The 20,674-nt window shown below is 41.1% G+C and overlaps 1 non-coding gene across 1 annotated transcript; it reads right to left on the bottom strand.

Moving 5' to 3' along the window:
• Positions 1-15,206: 15,206 nt before the first annotated feature.
• On the bottom strand, positions 15,207-15,288 carry Trnas-aga. The gene has a single exon. It is a non-coding gene; the product is annotated as a tRNA-Ser (tRNA).
• Between the last annotated feature and the right edge of the window lie 5,386 nt (positions 15,289-20,674).

Genomic DNA, 20,674 nt, shown 5'->3' with positions numbered 1-20,674 from the left:
TCGCCCGACGCAAAGGAAACAGCTGTAATTTCACTGCAACGCGTGGAGAGTTCAGCTTGCGAAACTGGAACGACTGTTACAGAGATTAATACAAATTCTGGAAACGTTGGCAACATGACATTTTGGGATAAAATGATGATGGAAATTTGGTAGGAAAGAGAAGAGAGCAGAGTCTTACAGGAACAGAGGATTGTAGAAATAAGGCAGAAGAAGGAGAGAGAAAACAGAAACTGATAAACAAAGAGCAGTCCCATGTCGATCAGTCTGGTATGGTAGTTGAAGATTGCAAAACGAAAGTCGAAGTTTTAAATTTCACGTTCAAGAAATCGCTCACGTAGGAGAATCGGACAAACTTATCGTCAATTGACCATCAGACAGACTCCTGTATGGACGACATAGCAATAAGCATCCCTGGCGTAGAGAAACAACTAAAAGATTTGAAAGCAAATAAATCACCAGGTCTGCATGGAACACAGAGTAATTTACGGCACTGGCCCCTTACCTAGTTTCCCAGCACATGGTCCCACATGACTGGAAGAAAGTGCACGTGACTCCAGTATATAAGAAGGCTAAAAGAACGAATCCTCAAAATTACAGACCAATATCCCTAACTTCGGCTTCGGTTCGCTGTAGAATTCTTGAACATATTCTCAGATCCAATATAATAAACTTTCCTGAGACTGAGAAGCTTACGCCCATGAATCGGCAAAGTTTTAGAAGGCATCGCTCCCACCAAACTCAGCTTGCCCTCTTCTCACATGATGTACTGCGAAGTATGGATGAAGGACAACATGCTGATTCCATATTTTTAGATTTCCGGAAAGTATTCGACATGGTGCCCCACTGCAGGCTGTTAACGAACGTGCGAGCACACTCAATAAGTTTACAGATATGCAAGTGGCTCGCAGACTTCTTAAGTAATAGAGCCCAGTATGTTGTCCTCTGCGGTGAATGTACGTCAGAGACAAGGATATCGTCAGGAGGGCCCCAGGGAAGTGCAACAGGACCGCTGCTCTTCTCTATATACATAAATGATTTGGTGGACAGGGTGAGCAGCAATCCGCGGTTGTTTGCTTGATGATGCTGTGGTATACGGTAAGATGTCGAAGTCGAGTGACTGTAGGAAGATACAAGATGACTTATACAAAATTTCTGGTTGGTGTGATGAATAGCAGGTAGCTCTAAATGTGGAAATATGTAAGTTAATGTGGATGAGTGCGATAATCAAACCTTTAATGTTCGGTTACAATATTATTTGTGTTCTGCTTGAAACAGTCAAGTCGTTTAAATATCTGTGCATAAAATTGCAAGGTTCAACTCTTCAATTGCAATCAAGACTTTAATAAAAAGGCAAAGGTAATGTCAATCAGAACACTGGGAGAAGTTGTGGTCTAAATAACAACAGATTTATTCATTCTGAACATCACATGACAAAAGGTGGCTAAAGAAATACCACACAAACATTTCTTATTTGGCAAACACTTTCAATGATATGTGGTCTATGCTGAACGAAGTGATAAGCTGTGAGATCAACACATGGCACTAAGCAGAAATAATCGCTTTGTGTGACTTCATACATATGAACCTGTGGTACGGTCCAAAAACTACGCTACTATCAAGCAACTATACTCAACTGTTCCATAACGAAAAATATGGTTCCAAAGAACAGGGTGCTGAGAAGCATATATTGGAGCCCTCTGCTGTACCAGCGAATACTTTAGCCTTCTGCTGGCCAGGGCAGCAGACCACGAAGGGCTTGGCGACTGTAGTCATGGACAGCGACAATCTTATTAAAAGAGCGCGCCCGGAAGTATGCAAATACGTGGTCTCGCGTTTGGCTAATTCAGAACGCAGGTACTTCCCTATGAGCCTCTGAAAACCCGGTGGATTCCAGTGTGCAAGTCGACCTGTTTGCTGGTCTGCCAAACCAATTTCACTCCATGACACAGCTATGCATGACAGAATATCTCAAATGTTTAGATGGCCGACTCAAAACAAATAAGTACACCCACGCATTACTCGTTGCGTGCGTGGTGCAAGAAGCAGGACCTCTGATGGTTCATATAGTGGCTGGGACAGGTTCTAAGTGGCACACTAGCAAAGGACACAAGTCTCACCGTTTAGATTGCCGTTCTTTACTAGTGAAGCGCCAGTACCAGAGTGTGTTCTACTCTTTCTCTCAGCTTTCCTCGTCAGCTCGATACCACAGCACATTTACATCTTAGACTACTCCCACTCTAACATAAGCCAACCAAGGGCTGGAGTGCGGCATTCGAAGCTGGGAGACCGCCCTCACTCTGCACACACAGATCTGAGCAACCAGCGACTTTAAAAATTAATTGGGGGAAAAGGAATAAACACATTCAAATGGTTCAAATGGCTCTGAGCACTATGGGACTTAACATCTATGGTCATCAGTCCCCTAGAACTTAGAACGACTTAAACCTAACTAACCTAAGGACAGCACACAACACCCAGCCATCACGAGGCAGAGAAAATCCCTGACCCCGCCGGGAATCGAACCCGGGAACCCGGGCGTGGGAAGCGAGAACGCTACCGCACGACCACGAGATGCGGGCTAAACACATTCAGCTTCGCGGCATCTTTCCCACGCGTTTACGCCGTGTCTTTGCTAAAAGCATGACCTGGATGAAACCACAGCCTTCCATAGAGAGATCGTTATCTCCCCTGTTGCGTCCATGTCCAACTTTCCAAAGGACGGCCATAAATTGGCTAAAAGCGTCGTGCCTTCACAAACATGTTTTCTAGCAGAGTCTGGACGCCTGGGCGCCACTGACCTGTCTCACGGAAATTCACAGAAACTCACAGCCGTCTCATCGGCTTCCTACCTAACAAGGGAACATCCTCTGCTTTATTGCCGGTCAACAATGCTCTACCCATAGCTCCAGCAACTCCTCAGTGCTAGTCAGCCTACCTGGGCACAGTCGACGATTGACCAGCGTCATCCAATGTGTGTGTACAATGAGACTGAGCGACTGGGCAGTCCGCAAACTTTTTCACCCAGGTTCCGCAGAAAAAACGCTCTCCTTGTCCCTCAGTCACCGTACGCTTTTACTGCAACCAATTAACTTGGCACCCTCTTCCTTTGAACGCAGGTAAAGCTTACCGCTATTCCTTCATTAGAGGACACAAGCAAGAGCGTTAACTATTACCAACCATTTCATCATATGAATGAAGTCAGATTGTATCCAGTATAGCAACCAAGTAACAAAGATCATCTTCCCTACGAAAATTGAGCAGTATCACACCGTATCAAAAGTAAGAATGCCTTGCAATCTCTCAAAGTTGCAAAGCAATATGAAATGGAACGTACATGTGAGAACTGTGGGAGGGAGGGCGAATGGTCGACTTTGGTTTATTGGGAGAATTTTTAAGAAAGAGTGGTTCACCCGTAAAGGAGACCGCATATAGGACGCCGGCACGGCCTGTTCTTGAGTACTGCTCTGTGCAAGGTCAGACTGAAGGAAAACATTGAAGCAATTCAGAGGCAGGTTGCTTGATTTGTTACCGGTAGGTTCGAACAACACATGTTATGGAGATGCATCGGGAACTCAAATGGGAATCCCTGGAGGGAAGGGGGCGTTCTGTTCGAGAAACACTATTGAGAAAATTTAGAGAACCTCCATTTGAAGCTGACTGCCGAACGATTCTACTGCCGCCACCATACACTGCGAGTAAGGATCACGATGATAAGATTCGATAAATCATACGGAGGCATGCAGACAGTCGTTTTTCCCTCACTCTGTTTGCGAGTGGAACAGGAAGGGAAATCAGTAGTAGTGGTAAGGCGTACCCTCCGCCACGCACCGTACGGTGTCTTTCGAAGTATCTATGTAGATGTAGATGCTGACAGAAATCAGTATTGCTTAGACTTGGAAGCTTGGTATTAAAGAGCTGATTTAGACAGGGAGACTGATTTACTCAATGAGAAATTGGCTGACGTAACTGAAATGACTGAGATTAACACGTCTAGGCTCTAGCAGGCAGAATATGACTTAGACACACCAGAAATGGATGCAGAGGAAGTAATCAGCTCTCTCGCACAGAAGACCAAGCTACTAGAGGAGTGGACTGTGTCATAGGTGACCGAAATAGTTCACTTACCTGAATCTGATGAGTACGTCACACTTATACAAAATGTGGATGAACAAAAGCACGGAACTCAGATGCCACAAATCACGCCGTCGATAGAGTCAGATGTAGGAGAGATACTGTGGGAAAGAACAATGCGTATGACCAGAATGTGCTCTGACAGATGATACATTTTCGCCAGTATGAGAAAGGCCTGTTGAGAGAGGCAGTATCTATATTAACCACTGGACAAAGCTTTTGTGGCAAGCACTTATGTGCCTTTACGCAAGTTTCTCACTTACACAGTGTATAGGGGCCTGCACATAAAGATGAGGATCGGTTAGTTTAGAGATAATTTGCAGAATATCTGGCCAATTCACCGCAAAATTAGCATTCATGACCTCAAGACCGTGACACGATTATGCGAGTTTTACCAGTAGCCAGAGACTGCAGAACATTCGCCGATTTCGAAGCACTAATCGTGACAGTAGACTGGTCGACCATGGAGGAAAAACAGAGTGCGAATAGGTGTCATTAAAGCCCCACAGCTGACAGCAACAAAATTCGAAATATACTTTGAGTACTGTGATGATTTCTCAAGTAGAAATCAGCACGGTAAAAATACCATCTGCGGGCAAAGCCCACAGGAAGAGCAGTACTCATTTACTGCTATGAGCTGCATGACAGCTTGGATGTGTTTTTTAAGGATTGCGAGTTGGCACTGGATCACGTGCCCATTCGGCTCAACAAAAGTTGCAGCAATCAAGGACATAAAAGATAAGGCACCTAAGGACAGGAGGAAAATTTTGCTCCTAGAAAAAACGAGTGCAAAAATTCGAATTGGGATTAGTGTGCAGACAGAAATCCCATGGAGAGAAACAGCACTAGCGGGCTCCAAAATCGCAGAAGAAATTGGTCCCCTCAGAGAGAACGAAATGATGATGACATATTTTGTTCAAGGCTAACAAGGAGCACGAAAGAGAGAAATGGTGGAAATGCTTGAAATGCAGATTACAAGCCCAGACAGGAATCAGCAGCCATGAGTCACAGATGAGAGAAATAGGTGTAAACGAGGGCCAGGTTTACACCCTAAATTAAATCGAAGTATGAGGAGATCAGATATGATTGTCTGACCGAGATTGGCACCGTCGAAGTGGTGGCGTGTCCCTTCGTAGCGATAGAACTAGCCAATAAGCATTTACATTTTTGTGCCGTGTCTTAAGAAGTTGGGAAAGTGTCGGGTGATGTAAATAGGCACACCTGACCCAGCATCTGTGTCAATCTTAAGGTTTCATTTCGTATCAAAAATGGCTCTGAGCACTATGGGACTCAACTGCTGAGGTCATTAGTCCCCTAGAACTTAGAACTAGTTAAACCTAACTAACCTAAGGACATCACAAACATCCATGATCGAGGCAGGATTCGAACCTGCGACCGTAGCGGTCTTGCGGTTCCAGACTGCAGCGCCTTTAACCGCATTTCGTATCGAGTAAATATTATTACTAAGCTGCTTGTGTTTTAGAAATGTTTTTTTTTTTTTTTGTGGACCAGTAAGTGCTTGGTTTGATAACCATGCAGTGATAGAATATAACGATCATTTTCTCAAATCTTCTAGATAAAGTGCTACAGCAACAATTAATGAGAGATGTCGGTGGCGCCCGTCTATATATGTTTTTTTTTTTTCCAACTCAGACTCTACGTGAAGGAGAATGTAAGAAAAGCTTAAAAAACAATTCCTTTTAATTTTAAAATTGTAGTAACTCTCTTTTCATTGCTGTCAAGTCCTGTTACATTAAAACACTACGTCTTGTGATATACAGGGTGTTTACAAATGAATATCGGGGTTTTAACGCATTATTATATTTATTATATTAAACTTACAGTTATAAATGCTATGTCAAACGAAAGAGCAACTCAAACAATTTTACCAAGAACCTTATAAATGTTCAATGTGAGCACCATTTGTCACACGGCAGGCATTAAGTCTATAGCCGAGTTCTTCCCAAACGTCGATAAATGTGTCTTCAGCGATTGTAGCAACAGCTGCTTCAATCCGGTTTCTTAATTTAGGGGAGGTCTGCTGGTAGCGGAGGCACGTACACACGATCCTTGATGAAGCCCCAAAAGGAAAAAATCGCATGGCGTTAGGTTGGGTGAACGTGGAGGCCATGCAAAGCAAGCCCTTTCAACGTTTGGGAAGAACTCGGCTATAGATTTGATGTGTGCCCTGTGACAAATGGTGCTCACATTGAGCATTTATAAGGTTCTTGGTAAAACTGAGTTGCTCTTTCATTTGACATATCATTTATAGCTGCAAGTTTAATGTAATAAATATTATAAAGCGTTAAAACCTCGATATTCATTTATAAACACTCTGTACTTAATTTTTTGTGGAGACGGTGGTTTTAACCATTTGTACACACTTTTGAAGGAACAGGGTGAAATCTTTGATGCATGAGATGTAAGCTTCAAGTATATGGCACGAGGCACATTTTTTGGATTTTTCTTAGATGAGCTACGTGGTCATAGGACGCACTACAGATTCTTAGTTTTTTATAAAAATGGCATGCCACTGATAGCAAGCGAAATGCGCTGGGATGTTGGCCAGAAGTTTTGGGACAGGTTGTGAGATTTTCAATTGGAACCAGCTTGTCGTGGAAGGACTGGGAAACCTTTATTTCATTTGTGTTAAGCACTATGTTTTTCTCCGTTCCACTATGAATTGTCACTTCAGCTAGCAGGAATGATTTGTTTTCGCCATAATTTTCGTCGCCCACCACAAACTTATTGTACCAGCGCACATCTCACCAACATAATTACTAGGATGAATAAATGAAAGAGCGCCAAGGATAAAAATGTAAGTATATGCATGCTGTCTTTTGGAGATAGCACTTAACATAAAAGTTTCAACAAGAATTAAAATTATTGCACATAGTAAAAGTAGCTGTATTAACCGAATTTTTTTTTTCTACAGCCAACAAAATTAAATTATCTATGATGGAGGAGGAGGAGATTAATGTTTAACGTCCCGTCGACAAGCGAGTATTTGTGATGCAATCACCAACTGGTTGTATAAAACTGTATTCAAGTTTCCAGAATCTTCTTCGTTAGCCATCGCGGTTCTACTCCTGTCAATGAGATTCCAGGACGAGGACGTGTCTGGAAACGCTCCGGACAGCGGTGATAAGCCAACCGTCACCCGCCATACAACCCAACAACCCGGAATAATGATGTGGGGTAGCATTGCTTTTCTCAGCAGAACCCCTCTGGTTGTCATCCGAATCATCCTTAAAGCAGAGCGGTACGTCAGCGAGATACTACGCCTCGTTTCATTGCCCTTCATAGCACGTCTTTCTGGGCTTACATTTCAGCAAGATAATGCCCGCCCACACACGGCGAGAGTTTCTACTGCTTGTCGTCTTACTTGCCAAATCCTACCTTGGGCATCAAGGTCGCCGGATCTCTCCCCAACTGAAAACGTTTGGAGGAACCAGCACGGGATTTTGACGATGTACCGCGCCAAATGGAGGGAATCTGGCATGATGTCCCTCTGGAGTCTGGAGGGATCTAACAACTCTATCAGTCAATGCCAACCTGAATAACTGCTTGCATAAAGACCAAAACGCGTTATTGACGTGCTCAATTTGTGAAATTTTTTCTCTCGAATAAATCATCCAATTTTCCTGAAACTGTAATCGCTTGTTTGTCTGTACATGTACATCACATCTAATGATTTTCGTCCCATTCGAGAAATTCTTTCGTAGCGAGTTTTTTTTTTCTCTTAGGGTGTACTTTCTTCTCCATTACACAGGTGTTTGTACGTTATCATTTTCCAGTGGTCAAAACAGTTTTCCGATTGGAAAAAATACGAACTGCGAGTCATGAGGGTGGTGCCAAACCTTATTTTGTGCACTTTGGTTCAGTAATCAGTGTCAGAACAATCCTGGCACCTACGTGAAAAGGGCGAACCTGTGTTAACGTCAAAGAATCAGTACAGAAGATGAGAAATAGGAAGTCTACTTTTTCTTGCTTTCTGTAACTTTTCCCTCGCACGGCGTGCTGACAAACTGTGTCAACAAGAAAGGTTCACTGACCTTAAATGCGAAAGGGATTTCAGCTTTTGTCATGTATTCCTCCAGGACGATGTTTAGGATTAGATGAATCGAACGAATAAAAAATCAAGAGGTCATGAATCGAAATGTGGAGAAAGAAATTAATGGCCTAATTTGACTAAAAGAAGGAGTCGGTTGATAGAACACATCCTGGGGCATCAAGGACACTCTAGTTCGGTAAGGAGGAAAGTGTGGGAGTAAAAGCACTGTAGAGCGGGCCCAAAGCTTGACTATGGTAGCCTTGTTCTAATGGATGTAGGTCATGAATCGAAATGGGGAGAAAGAAATTAATGGCCTAATTTTACTAAAAGAAGGAATCGGTTGATAGAACACTTCCTGAGACATCAAGGAATCTTCAGTTCGGTAAGGAAGAAAAGTGTCGGAGTAAAAGCACTGTAGAGCTGGCCCAAAGCTTGACTACGGTAGCCTTGTTCTAATGGATGTAGGTTGCAGTAGTTACGCACAGACGAAGATACTTCCATAGAATAGACTCGAACGGAGAGCTACATGAAAGCAGTCTTCGGAATGAAGACCAGAACAAGAAGTCTTAGCGGGTAGATTCCTCACGTACTTCCAAGTATCGGAAATGAGGCTGCAGTCTCTACAAACAAAGAAACAGTATTAATGACCTAACTACCAGAACTATTACATCCGTACTTTCTACTATTTTATTTTTTCAATTTCCATTGTCAAATCAATGATTTTAATCATTGCAATATAGATGTTTAAAAGGTGTTTCATATTGTAACGAATCATCCAGCTGACGCCTAAGATCCCTCACTTTCACAGATATTTCCATAAAACAGAAACCTCCTCGCTACACCGCAATAAATTGATTTACGTAAGGAAAGCTCCTTATAGTTACATCGTATAATCTACTAAAACTTCGTTAGTTACCAGTGCATGTCTCATCAGGCACAAGTGTTTATTGCGGGTTTAATTATTTTTGAACGGGTGTACTTTCTGGATGCCGAAGTGCGCGTATGTATGTATGTATGTATGTGTGTGTGTGTGTGTGTGTGTGTGTGTGTGTGTGTGTGTGTGTGTGTGTGTGTGTGTGTGTGTGGTGGTTACAAGAGAGTGCATCTTACATAACTGGCCCGTTGAAGTTTAATGGAAGCAGGAAGTGTCATTAAGCACGTGAAGTGATCATCTTCGTTACATAATATAGGATTTACCTTCGAGTTTACTAACACTATTGTGAGTGATGTGTTTCACATGTAGTCACCCATGTCAGTTTGAACTCTAGCGTTCGTTCAAGGTATAAAGGCATCAAGACGGATTATCTGGGTGGCAAAACAACGAAGATGTATTATCCTTGAAGTATCTACCTTTCAAATATATTCCTTGTTATATTCGTTTACACAATGGAAATAGTTAGCCACAGAATTAGCTAACAGTGTATATAAACTGATACAAATGTTATCTCTGCAAATATATCACAGGAACTGAGCTGAATTGCAGATGTTCTTACACAATACAGGGTGAGCCAGGAAGAAAGAACATACTTCAGTATTTTACTGCAGACAAACTATAAAAGATAGAAACACACAGCGCATGCCACTGATTAGACAAATGTTCGAAGTCTTGTCACAGCTGTGCAGTTGTTTGTTTGTAGCAACATGGAAACTACACAAGAGATACCATATTGCGTGTTGGAGTTCGCGTGAAGCCAATCCATCGGCCTTTTACGTCACCAGACTTCACACACTGCGATTTTTGTCTGGGGGAGGGAGAGGGTTACATGAAAGGTAGAGCCTTTGTCCAACCTGATCAGCATTTGAAAACTCTAATTGTTGGAGCTGTCGATTCAATAAACAGGGACCTGTTGATTCGAGTGTGGGTGGAACGAGATGGACTACCGTTTCGATGTTTCTCGAGCGACACACGGTGCTCATGTTGAGTGTATGCTATAGTGTCTTTGCAAGCATAGAACTTTGAACATTCCTCTAACCATTGACATGAACAATGTTTCTGACTTTCATAGTTTGTAATAAACAACTGAAATCTGTTCTTTCTTTTTGAATCATACTGTATTTTTCTAGATATTGTTGATGAAGCTCATCGTTGTCTTCTCCGAGCCCTCCGTCAGCATCCGTGAGTTGTTGGAAGCTCCCTACTGCTGGAAGCACCTTTGCGCACTTGTGTCGCAAAGGTGTCTGCCGGCTAACTACCGCCACCGCACGCCGTCCAAGGAGTACCTCAAACTGAATATGACACCACACACACAAACACATATATGTACTCACATAATACACAAAATGTGGACATGTGCGCTATCACATTATTAATGAACTGCGATTACTCATTTATGTAAGTCGACGAGAAAACTGAAAATTTCTTGCCTGCGAGGTAAAAGGGAAAATCCCCCATTTAATTATGCAACATTCTGTACCCTCACAATCTATGCCAATAATCACCGACTCATTCATACACATTAAAATTTGTCCCAATGGAACTAAACATTATTTCCAAATAGATGTTATAAATTGCACCTTGCCGTATGGCATATGAAAATAACGCAAGTGCGATTAAAAATCCGTCATTTCGTTGAAACCATGTGAATAATGAATTTAAGTTCATCACAAAATGCAACGTATTAGTGCTTCCTTTACGTAAAGCGGCTCTTTAGATTATAACCTTCATTGTAACATTGTAACGTTTATTGCCTCAAATCTGTTTTATAGCCTCATGTATTGTGTTCTAGTCCTTGATGGCAGCTGGTTATCTGAATTGTCGTCGCAGCTTCGTAAGTGAAATTCGGTTCGCAACGTAACCAAGTACCAGTAAAGACTCATAGTTCGTGGCCGTTACTCTTAAATACGAAATGTTTTAGTCAATATATAATAGGGAAAAATACATTAACATGTATTACATACAAGGTATGTTGACGCAGTGTGTGACCTCTTTATTTTCATTTTTTTCTGTATTTGCACTCAGCATATATACTCGGCAAGCAATGCGGGAGTTATGCTGTCTCTTGAGATTGTATAAATTCTTATTTGGACCAAATGCGTTTCACTTTATTTAAAGCATCATCAATGGTCACAATAACAACTGTTGTTTTATTTACAAATCTGTTTAACATCACAAACAGTTCTCATATTTAAAATTACTTTTTTCGTACTAAGTTTCTTGCTTCTACGTTACCTCCATTGTACTCTTATAATCAGGCATCAGATTTTTAACAAACTGTACTTCACTGGCCACAATATTTTATCGTTTGCATGTTTTTATGTACCCACCTTGACCTCATTGTTACGTGACATTTGTCTGTTTCGATGGCGCAGAATGCGATTGTCTTGTTTTAATTTTGTGACTGCGCGGCATGTATATAGTCGGGTCTGCTATTCAGCTATGAGTTTATATGCTTCCAACTGTTTCTGACTGTATGTGTGCGTATGCTTTTGATTTATTTGATTATATATTCAGGACAATGTACACGCAACTTCCCCATGCCAGTATTCATCGGTCGTTTGAAAAACGTGGACATTGGTTGGACGCGCTGGGGTAGGTGAAGAATTTTCACGCACATATTACGTGTGCTATCGTTCTATCGCTCCGCAACAGCGTTCATTTCACCAGCCTGGGTGAAGGTGTGGACCGCATAACGTCATCAGGACGTTGACGACTGTGTGTTCTACTGACGTTTAACACAGTGAGAGGTTCTAAAGTCTCTTAAGACGTTTAGTACAGGTGACTCTAGAGGAAGAAATGAGAAGGGTGCAAAAAGGTAACGATTATTAATTTTCCCTATAGTTTAACCTTATTTTGGAGGTGTGTATTACAATGGCTGCATAGATTGCACATCAGTGCGTACACCCTGTCACACTTGTAAGTCACGCCTTTTTAGGAATTCCAGGTTCCTGAGGTCTACCTTTCACGAACAGACACGATGACTGCTTGGAACTCGTTCTGACACCACACAATCAAATATCTTATACACAATAGGAGACAATAGTGAGAGAGTGATTGTTTCGCTTTATATTCTGACAGACAGAAACCCATTAACTATTACTCGTTGTTCCTGAGGGTACTTCTGTTCCATCGTTACAACTACAAGAAAATGCGTGTTTTTCTCACCAGATATGTTTCGCTTTATTGACGTGAAGCATCTGTGGTGACCAATGATGCTTTACTTCAATAAGGCAAACGCGCCTGGTGAGAAAAACACGCAGTTTGTTTTAGTTCCAACGACGGAACGAAAACACATTCAGGAACTGTAAAGCAACTACGGACAATATGACCACACAAATGAACAATTTATTACTCTTTCTCACGTACGCGGTCAGATACCGTACACTAGGAGACAATGCGGGATAGCTGTAGTTCCTTATATTCTGACGAACAGAAAATATCAGATAGTACTCTTTGCTACCTGAAACAAACTCTTTACTGCTTATTCTTCTTTAACAGGCAGATAACTCAAAATAATAACCATTACTGGATACTTACTGGAAACTCAGTTCGTCCTCCCTCGGATGTCAACATACTTCGCGTAGTTTTGCTGCACCAGCATCGAAGAGTCAATCTATAATGATTTTGAAGCTCGGCAGCAGTACTGCTCCTTAATGCGTCCTGGTCATGATTCCTCCTAACCCATCACACCGACTGCCTTGGCCCCGTCCAATAACCGCCTATATACTTACTTTTTTGTGCTCTTAAGCGGGTTTATCTAGTAATGTTGCTTTCCCCCTTCCTAAGGACCGGGATTTTTCCAGAAGCTTCTGACTGGCTCGAATGTATTACTTCTGCTGAGTACAATCACCTTGGTGCATTTAAAAATCTTGAGGCTGTTGTCAGCAGCAGTTACAGCACGGCTGCTTTGTCGGCTAGCTGTCAACATGTCTTACATTGTGGGGTTCTCTGGCCTGCTTCCTAGGCCTATCTGACACCACTCCTTTTGTATCGTCTTAGCATTACTCTTAATACAGGTTCTCTCACTTCCTAGGAGCCTTGACAGCTCCTACCTTAATAAAATTTGACAATCATGATAGTAGAGAGGTCCACATTTTGTGGCAGTTTGTTGAGGGAAGCGGTGGGGGTGAGGTAAGGTTGCTTAATATGCCGTAACTTGTATTTGTGGGTGAGTGTGTATGATTTTATTTATAAAGATAAATTTACGTGTATGTGAGTTTGAAAACAGGAATACCACCTCGTAATGACCCTTATACGGTCAACATTACTGCGCAATATTTTCGAATGTGCAATAATACTGAATGTGTAGGGGTGAGATTGAGAGGTAGCACAGTAATACTGAGAACATCAAAACTTTTGAAATACACGGCACTGCTTGAAAATATTATTGCATGATACGTTTTATAACCATGCATCAAAAACATTAACGAAAATTGGACTTCTAAAATTTACGTCTTCGCAAGAATTGCCTGTCGCACAGATCGCGTGGTCTGCGGTACTACATTAGCGCTAAAGTCGTGGAACTGCGTCTCTCGGTCTAGTATTTTGTTTTCTGATCATGGGGATATGGGTATCTGCAGAAACTTTTACTGGGGCGAGGGTGGGGAGGGGTGGGGGGGGGGGGGGGGGGCAAGACTAAAACTGCCATTTTTGATATAAATGAGTCAGTTTAGAGACTTCTGTTGCCACAAGAATTACATTTGACAGGTGACACGAAACATTTATTATACCAGAGTACTTATGGTTATTCACCCAATATTTGTTCTAGGTAGATTAATTTGATACTTAGGCCATAGCGTTGTCTCACTGCTGTCAGCCATGCAGTGCTATATTTTATCGTAATGATGGGATATCACTTCTAGAAGTGTAATGAATAGAAACGCCGTACCTCCATATTCCAAGGGATGGGAGTAGGGCAAGTGCCTATTTAAAGAGACAATCATTTTTAGTAATGTAAATGCCCATACACGTAAAAAGTTGATGATGACCTTTTTTCCAACCTCAATTCTCCCAGCAAGTTTTCGCGTTTGATCTTTGACGCCCCTTGAACCAATTTCGCATCCACCTTTTACAGCTTTCAATAAAGTGGAGCAATTATCATAACATCATCATCTCTGTCGTCCACCATTCCGAAACACAAAATTATTGCCCAGTATCACTGACAATATTATTGACCGTTTAGGGAGCGCTTCCACAACTGCAACAGACATGAACATAATCAGGTTCAGTAACAATAAACATCTCCTGACAATACAAGAAAAAAAAACAATTCTACAAGCAGTCACTCAAAAGAAATACAGGTACATTCAAACAAACATCGCAATCAAACGTTATTTAAACTTATTAAACATTTAGTAGATAAACAGTTACCTCCTCAGACATCACACAATCAGCCAACCCATATAAACAGGTTCAACAAAGTAATCACACACACACACACACACACACACACACACACACACACACACACACACACCAAAAAAATTTCACACCAACTCACGTACACCCCCTTTCCAAATTCCCACAAAGACAATATGCAAGTATACGAGATTAAGTTCACTCACAACACTGCAAAATAAAAAAAGTCTGTAGACATTGAAGCAAAGATCTGAACAGCAAACGCGACAATAGCCATGTTGCCACTATTACAAAAACAAGGCAAAATATGAATATGTTTCGCGCTATCGAAACAAACGATGTTCACGTAACCACGAGATGAATTTGGATGTAGAAAACATGCAAAAGAGAGAATGTTGTGGCTAACGCAGTGCAGTAATTAAAAATCGGACGCATGTGTGTACGAGAATAAATGGAAATATGGTAGGAGCAACAAACCGTCGTTACGAAAAAGTAGCTTTAAAGATGAAAACTGCTCGTGACCGCGTTAAACCGATTTTAAACAAAATAATAATTGTTATGGTGACACTTTAGATAATGCTAAACGCGTTTAGTCCAAATGAGACGTCATATAGTCGCAACAGACGGCGTAACTGTTGCGTTACTGATACTGAAGAATACAGGCCTAAAATTACAAATGTGTACTCAGAAAATTACTATGAAATGCATGAGAGAGAACAAAATTTTCGCAGTCGGTAGGACTCGAACCTACGCTCCCAGAGGAAATCTGATTTCTAGTCAGACGCCTTAACCACTCGGCCACGACTGCCGTTGGCATACCCGCCTTCTCGAAGCGAAATATTACATCCACTTTTCTCTCTGCCACCACTGCCACCACCGCCACCACCACCACCACCACCACCACTCCCCCCCCTCCCTCATTCTCTCTCTCTCTCTCTCTCTCTCTCTCTATCTTTTTCCTCTATCCCGTATGAGCATATTGGTGATCGAATGATGTGGTGATCAAAGACACTGTCTCTAGTATGGAAGGAATTGAATTCAAGTCGCTATCTGGCCATCCTCATTCAACTTTTTAACGACTTCCGTTCACCACTTGAAGCGATTACCAGGATAATTCCACATGGCCATCCCCCTGTAAAGCCAAGAAGGGACGTTATTTTAACATCCTGCTCCCGCCCCCCCTCCCCCCGCACCCATCCTACCCGCTCCCCTCCCTGACTCACAGTTTAGCACACCATGTGGTACAGCGGATTCTTGAATGGATGCAAATTTGATAAAATGCGGCAGCGTAAGTCATTTGCCCGCCTTTTGTGTACTCAGAGTGTTTCACCATGTTGATGCTGTAAATGGAAACTTAACCGAGTACACTTAAGCGCAACAAGATGCAATCTTAGCCATTATTACGGGTAACGGAAACCAAAAAATTCGTGTATTGTACCGTCATAATTGATTCTTCTTTTAAATTTTTACATCTTGTGTGTTTAAACCAGTGGCATGTGCTATCTCTGACAAGGGATATCCATACGTTCCAACTTTCGAAATTAGCTGTCAGTAAAACTCATGCACGACACAAAATCTAACCATTTTCGACATACGTCGGCCTGGCGAAAATAATAATACTTCTGGGCCACAAAATATAATAATTCATGCTTTAAACAGGATACTTCATGAAATTACATCTACTTACATATGCCAATGATTTGCAGATGGACAAAGAAGAAATTGTTAAACGGCAACAGACGTAGTAACTATTGGTTTGGAGCAGACATAACACGACTCCCTTGACAAATTAAGCAGATATGAGATAACTGAAAATGGCTGGCTTTACACAATAAAAGCTGTTTAACGTAACACAGGGAAGAAATAATTTATTACACACTGCAAATCACATGCTAGTTCGACTCCAAAGTCATAGTTGTGAATTATGGCCTTTTTAGCGTCCTGCAAAAGGTCGTGAGAAAATGTTTTCTCACTACAGGGACCAGAACTCCTGGTCTTCAAAACAGAAATACACTCCGGAGATTCATTGGACATGGATGATCTGAACTCTGTTCTGTTTATATTTGTTTTTTTTAAAAAAAAAAATTTTTCACAAGACCGAAAACACGTTCACACTCTGCATTACTATGGGATATGGTGAGAACAGGGAGCGTTACTAGAGAAAATCGGTTATATTTAAGAAGTCCGTCGGCTCCACGAATTCTTGATATTTGTGCCCAACTTGCATCTTGATTTGCAGCCAGTGTCATCTACTTGAGGAGCTGTGAACAGCCTCTGAAGCTCATTCACCACCTCATCTGTAGTTTCATTCTCTTCCTTCAATAACATGATAGGAAACTTTTCCAAGAAAAACGATTGGAAAAAACTATGCATCTCCAGTTTGTCTAACCTAGCAACTTGAGCATATCTCAACATCATCATCCTTGATTGGAAACTTGGTTGATGTAGTCTCAGGCAGTACAAAAGTAGTTTCTCACTGATGAAAAGAAAAGAGATTTCTCTGTATCCTGGAGATCAATCACTATGTTCGAAGTCTGAATGCCAATAACTAACTCATCATCACTTCTTTGATTCTGAATCAAGTTGTACTCAACTTCGAGCAATGAGGAGCTTTTCTCAATTTTGCACTTAACAAACTTTGCTTTAGCAAATCCATTAGAAGTTCTAATAAAAGGTGAACTTGTGGTAGAAAGTCTGAAGGGCAACACTCAATTTGTCAAATGTAGAAATAGTCAAACGAAGGAATGTGCAAAAGGCCTTGTTCAAGTCTGAGGACAGGAATAAACAATTTTTCCTCACGTTTTGTAGCAGATGTCTTACTTTTTGGGATGGGCTTGTCGCATCTGGAAGAAGATGCTATTCTTTTAGGGGAAAATGTAGTAGCAGAATCAAATATTCTCTTCTTCTGATACTCTTTGGGTAAACGTTGTTCAACTCTAGATATTCTGAAAGATGTCAAGCTTGTGGAAATGCTTTGGGTATACATACTATTACTTCCTTCTTGAAGAAAGGACGAAGCAGGTCCCACTGGTCCAGCAGTCTATCCAAACATCTGCCTAAACATAACCAACTAGTATATACATACTTCAATGTTCTTTGCCTCTTTATTGTGCAAGTTCTGAAATTTCTGAAGGCATTCTTTTCTTTTGACAGTCTTCTCTAACAAATAAAATATATTGACAAGTATCTCACCCACTTTAAGTGGTATTCTTCCAGCACCTTTTTCAGCTGCTAGATTAATCAGGTGGCAAATGCAACCTACGCTGCGATACCTGGTTGAACTTTTTTTCAGAGCTGCTGAAACGCCATTTTCGTGTCCTATCATAACAAGAGCACTGTCGGAACAAAAAGCCACATAGTTTTCAATTGGTATGTAACGAGAATTCAGCTGTGATAACGTCAGGTTACCTAAGTTTCGCCAGTTGACTCAGTGTCTAACGCTGATAGGATAGCACAGTGCTCACTACTTTTGCCCGCGGAATATCACAGAACGTAACATCACGATACAACTTGACATTCGTATCATGCTTGCATCCGTTGCCAAAGAAAATGGCCCATTGTGAAGGCCCTTAACTTCAGGGGATGTATTTTTTGCCATTTATTTACAAAGCACGTCATTTTCGTGCAACTACAGATGTATTTCTTTGCACTTCTCACGTGAGAAACATTTTCTTAAATAAAGCAGCAGGATAATCAGCCGCATCACCAAAAAATGGACTAAACTGACACTGGGCTCTAGTTACGTCACTGTCAACGTTTCCGGACTTAAAAAGGTGTTGATTTTCTTATCTTCTTTCGATTTAACATAACTTACGTGTTTACGGCACTTCACATGATTACTTAAATCGTTTCTTCCACCATGTGCAGAATTATTATACACCAACATACCGTGGAAAAGGCAAATTTTTCTCCCTTTTTTGATTTTCGTATGCCCAGAAAATCACCACAATATGATTTCTTACATGTCTGGAAGTACTGCTGCTTGTTGGATATATTCATGATTCCTATAATATGAATATAGCGTGTGAAAATGGCCGAGAAAAAAAAACCTCCTGATATGTACTGAAACATCGAAAGGAACCTGGATCAGTGAACATCACATAAAATTTTAACATAAACACTCAAGGCACTCAAACACTTTAGTGAAATATGTCAAAGCACACAAAGTCTTAAGCCATTAAATGAACGCGACGCCAACCTCATGCGCACACACACTCACACACGTGGAACAAATCGGAACAAATGCAGTTAGTCCACACCTGGTCAAAGAGTATCCGTTACAAAAAGCGAATAGAGCGGAACAAAGTACTTAGGCCGGTATTACACTATCAAATTTCTTTGTCAAAGATTTGATCAAAGATGTGATCCAATACTCCGTCCAATATATTTGACAAAGATCTTTGACGTAGCGCTACAAGGGGTATTACACTGTCATCAAATTTTTCATAAAAGTTCAAGATGGCCGACAACAACTTGTTATTAACCGCAGCAGTTGTACGTACTCCAATTGCATTGTGTGCACATGCGGAAAAGAAGTGGGGGGAAAAAATGGAACCATACATACGAGGTTGACAGTCTTAAAAGTCCTGGCATTACAACTTGATAATAAATTCAGTTGGGAGGAGCACACCACAGAAATGCAGAAACGCCTTAACAAATCTGTATTTGCAATTCGAGTGTTAGCAGACATAGGCAACATAAAAATGAAAAAGCTTGCATACTTTCATTCCATAATGTCATATGGGATAATATTTTGGGGTAAATCTTGACTCCGATATAGTGGCCAAAATTAAAGCCAAAAGACTGAAATGGATAGGGCATGTCATCAGAGCACCACCAAACAGGACCATCAAGAAAGTGACTGAAGAGATTCCCACCGGAAGACGACCTCTTGGACGCCCACGCATGAGATACTTGGACAATATTCAAGACGATCTCAGAAAACTAGGACATGACAGACAGTGGCAAATTACTTGTAAAGACAGAGCAAAGTGGTTCAACATTGTCCATTCTGCAGCAAAAAGCCTTCATGGATTGTAATGCTTAATAATAATAATAATAAATCTTGAAGTCAAACAAAAGTTTTCAAGGTCCAAAAGCGTGTAATACGTATTATTTGTGGAGTAAATTCACGGACCTCCTGCAGAAACCTCTTCAAAGAACTGGGTACTTCAGATTCTTGCATTGGTACTGGGGGAAAATAAGAAAGAAAATGAAACTGTTGGCGGGCCAGAAGTACAGTGAGACTGTCGTTTGGACGTACGAGATTTGCAGGTTAGCTTTTTTTGTTTTGTATTTCATGCCTAGATACTTCCGTAGAGATATCGTTGCATGTGGATCATTATATGTAATGATTATTACAATACATGCAACGATATGTTTGTACAGTTATCTAGGCATGAGAAACAAACAAAAAAAAACTATAACTCTCGTAGGCCCAAATGACAGAGTCTCACTATACTTCCGGCTCGCAGGTTAACTACTGCCTCTCAGTATATTTACTTCTTAATAAAATTTGTCGTAAATAATATATCTCTTTTTCCAACAAACAACTCAGTTCATACATACAATACCACGAACAAAAATGATCTGCACACGGACTTAAAAACACTTACTTTAGTTCAAAAAGGGGTCCACTACTCAGGAACACTCATCTTCAATAATTTGCCACGAAACATAAAAAATTTAGTTAGAAATAAAGACCAGTTTAAAAGGAGCCTGAAAGACTTACTACTGGCCAACTCCTTCCACTCCATTGGCGAAATTTTTAATAGAAACAAATGATGTATTGTATTTATTCATACTATTAGTATTTTTATTTCAGCTTAAAAAAAATCGACATGTTCCACATCCATGAGGATCTCCTCAGCACGGATCTATGGAACGAAAAACTAATCTAATCTGGGTGAAGCCGTGGGTTTTACGACGACACGATAAAAGCATTCAACAAAACTTGTTACGTGAGCTTACAGTGGAAGACGTCAAGTCGTACATCAATTACTTAAGAATGGATGAGCATACATTCCTGTATGTGCTCAATGAAGTGTATCCTCATATCACAAAGCACAATTTTCACTTAAGAACTGCTATATCTTCAGAAGACAGGCTCACTATAACACTCTGATTCCTTGCTACAGGAGAGGGTTATGTTATGTTAGGTTAGGTTAGGTTAGGTCAGGTTAGGTCTCCAATCT

Source organism: Schistocerca americana, chromosome 2 (genome assembly GCF_021461395.2).
Source record: "Schistocerca americana isolate TAMUIC-IGC-003095 chromosome 2, iqSchAmer2.1, whole genome shotgun sequence".
In the NCBI taxonomy this organism is placed as follows: Eukaryota; Metazoa; Arthropoda; class Insecta; order Orthoptera; family Acrididae; genus Schistocerca; species Schistocerca americana.
This window is presented reverse-complemented; position numbering and strand designations above follow the sequence as displayed.